Source organism: Leucoraja erinacea, unplaced genomic scaffold (genome assembly GCF_028641065.1).
Source record: "Leucoraja erinacea ecotype New England unplaced genomic scaffold, Leri_hhj_1 Leri_103S, whole genome shotgun sequence".
In the NCBI taxonomy this organism is placed as follows: Eukaryota; Metazoa; Chordata; class Chondrichthyes; order Rajiformes; family Rajidae; genus Leucoraja; species Leucoraja erinaceus.
This window is the reverse complement of record NW_026575275.1, coordinates 130,975-135,000: the sequence shown is the minus strand read 5'-3', so window position 1 is coordinate 135,000 and position 4,026 is coordinate 130,975.

Genomic DNA, 4,026 nt, shown 5'->3' with positions numbered 1-4,026 from the left:
CTATATCAGACGTTTCCCTTTCCCCTGACTCTCAGTCTAAATAATGGTCTCGACCTGAAAGTTCATCTTAAGGATCCTCCTTTATGTCTACAAAGCCCTTAACAGGCTTGCCCCCACCTATATCAAAAATCTGCTCGCCCACCACACCACCTCCAGGCCCCTCAGATCAGCCGACGGGGTTACTGAACATCCCGCGGTCTAGGCATAAGCTCAGGGGCGACCGTGCCTTTGCGGTTGCAGCTCCTAGACTGTGGAACAGCATCCCCCTTGTTCGTATATATATGTGGAACAGCATCCCTCTTGTATGTATCTATGTATGTACTTAATCTATGAACCAGTGTTAATCTATGAACCAGTGTTGTGTAACGTTATGAAGAGAGACTGGATAGACTCGGCTTGTACTGGCTGGAATTTAGAAGATTGAGGGGGGGATCTTATAAGAAACTTACAAAATTCTTACGGGGTTGGACAGGCTAGATGCAGGAAGATTGTTCCCAATGTTGGGGAAGTCCAGAACAAGGGGTTACAGTTTAATTATAAGGGGGAAATCTTTTAAGACCGAGATGAGAAGAACTTTTTTCACACAGAGAGTGGTGAATCTGTGGAATTCTCTGCCACAGAAGGTAGTTGAGGCCACAGTTCATTGGCTATATTTAAGAGGGAGTTAGATGTGGCCCTTGTGGCTAAAGGGATCAGGGGGTATGGAGAGAAGGCAGGGGTACGGGATACTGAGTTGGATGATCAGCCATGATCACATTGAATGGCGGTGCAGGCTCGAAGGGCCGAATGGCCTCTACTCCTGCACCTATTGTCTATGTTAGTACCTCCACCAATGTAAAGCACTTTGGCCAACGAGAGTTGTTTTTTAAATGTGCTATGGACATAAAAGTGACTTGACTTGACTTGGCCCGTCCCTTCTCTCCAGAGACGCTGCCTGTCCCACCGAGTTACTCCAGCGTTTTGTGTCTTATCTTCGAGGAAAGGCTGTGTCATATCCTGAGCGGAACGAGGCGGCTTTAAAACGACCCGGCCGCCGCATATATTTACGCAACGCAATAACTGGGCGGCTAATCAATTTGCTATTCATGGGTAGTTTACTCCGGCTGTTTTTCTAGTGGAGACAAGAGGGCCACAGATGCTGGATAGACGGGGTTGCGGCATGACTTGCACGGTTGTAAAGAATGCTGTTAAACGAGCAGAGGGGCGGGGTGGAACAATCCATCAACATTGTATTGGAGTTGTGGAAGCATATGGCGCCGGCCTGTTATTTAAGCGATCTCCCGTTTCTCCCCCCGTGTGTGTGTGAGCGAACAAGCGCCAGTCTCTGAAGCAACCCCCTTTCACAATATCTACCACTCAGGATTAAGACATTCGGTTTGACAGGCTTTCTTTCGTCGGCGGCCCGTCTCTTCACAAAGTGACATCAATTGTTGGCACAATGCCTTTTCTCCCCTGCTCATCGTTTTTGTGATCAAGCCTTGACTAATCTCTGAACTATCCTCCCCCCCCCCCCCCCCCCCCCCCCCCCCCCCCCCCCCCCCCCCCCCCCCCCCCCCCCACCGGATAACTTGGCGTAACACACAGTGTCGGTGTTATTTGTTTACACTGGGCCGCTCTCTCATTCCCCATGTAAAATACTCACCATTCTGTCACCAGCTCCGTCTATCTTCCAGTAGTGTGTGTGTGTGTATGTACACACACACACACACACGCACACACGCACACACACACATACACACACACACACACACACACACATATATACACACACACACATACACACACACACACACACGCACACACACACACATATACACACACACACACACACACGCACACACCACACACATACACACACACACACACACACACACACACACACATATACACCACACACACATATATATATACACACACTCACATATATATACATAAACACACATACATACATATATATACACATACGTATACGCACACATATATACACACATACACACAAATATATATATATACACACACAAACACATACACATACACACATATATATACACACACATACATATATATATATACTCACGTGCACTTACATACACACACATACGCACACACATATATATATGTATATATTTGTGCGTGTATGTATGTGTGTGTGCGCGTGTGTATATATATGCGTGTGCGTGTGTGTTTGTATGTGTGTGTGTGTATGTGTGTGTGTGTGTGTGTGTATATATATGTGTGTGTGTGTGTGTGTGTGTGTGTGTGTGTATATGTGTGTGAGTGTATGTGTGCGTATATATATATATATATATATATATATATATATACATAAATACATACATACATAGGTAGACAAACATGCTGGAGAAACTCAGCGAGTGCAGCAGCATCTATGGAGCGAAGGAAATAGGAAACGTTGCCTATTTCCTTCGCTCCATAGATGCTGCTGCATCCGCTGAGTTTCTCCAGCATGTTTGTCTACCTTCGATTTTCCAGCATCTGCAGTTCCTTCTTAAATACATACATCCATAGATTAATTAAGTGCTAATTCCTAGTTCTGGCCCCAGGAAACAAGCCCCCGTGCACGAGTCCCCAGAAAACAAACTAACTCATGCCTCTCCCTCTCTCTCTCCCTCTCCCCTGACTCTCAGTCTGAAGATGGGTCTCGACCCGAAACGTCGCCCATTCCTACTACCCCAGAGATGCTGCCTGTCCCGCTGAGTTACTCCAGCCTTTTGTGCCTGGTCTCGGGTCGGGACCCTTCATCAGACTGATTGCAACAGTGGGCGGAGGAAGTGCATTGCTCCGTGGAGGCGTTTAATAAACGAACGTATCAAACAAAGTCAAATCGAACTTGTATGTGCAGGAAGGGATTGTAGATGCTGGTTTAAACCGAAGGTAGACACAACATTCGTTGGAGTTCACTGGATTCACTGGAGTTTAGAAGGATGAGGGAGGATCTTATAGAAACATATAAAATTATAAAAGGACTGGACAGGCTGGATGCAGGAAAAATGTTCCCAATGTTGGGGCGAGTCCAGAACCAGGGGCCACAATCTTAGAATAAGAATTTAAGACAGAGGTGAGAAAAACGTTTTCACCCAGAGAGTTGTCAATTTGTGGAATTCCCTGCCACAGAGGGCAGTGGAGGCCAAATCACTGGATGGATTTAAGAGAGAGTTAGATAGAGCTCTAGGGGCTAGTGGAGTCAAGGGATATGGGGAGAAGGCAGGCACGGGTTATTGATTGTGGATGATCAGCCATGATCACAATGAATGGCGGTGCTGGCCCGAAGGGCCGAATGGCCTCCTCCTGCACCTATTTTCTATGTTTCTATGTTTCTAAAATGCTGGAGTAACTCAGCGGGACAGGCAGCGTCTCTGGAGAGAAGGAATGAGTGACGTTTCGGGTCGAGACCCAACACACTGAGAGTCAGGGGAGAGGGAGATACAGAGATAAGGAAGTGTAAGGTGCGAAACCAAGACATCAAACGGGATGGAGATCAAGGAATGGGTGAGAATAGATCGTTCTTAGCTAGGAGAAGGTAACAACAAAACAAACAGATAAAAGGTGATGGGGACACTCTGACTGGTCGGGAGAGAGAGAGATTGAAACGTGGAATAAAGCAAACACATTACTCTACGTTTGATTTAGCTGTTTGATTCTGATTCCGTTAGAAACTTACAAAATTCTTAAGGGGTTGGACAGGCTAGATGCTGGAAGATTGTTCCCGATGTTGGGGAAGTCCAGAACAAGGGGTCACAGTTTAAGGATAAGGGGCAAATCTTTTAGGACCGAGATGAGAAGATCATTTTTTACACAGAGAGTGGTGAATCTCTGGAATTCTCTGCCACAGAAAGTAGTTGAGGCCACAGTGCATTGGCTATATTTAAGAGGGAGTTAGATGTGGCCCTTGTGGCTAAAGGGATCAGGTGGTATGGAGAGAAGGCAGGTACAGGATACTGAGTTTGGATGATCAGCCATGATCATATTGAATAGCGGTGCAGGCTCGAAGGGCCGAATGGCCTA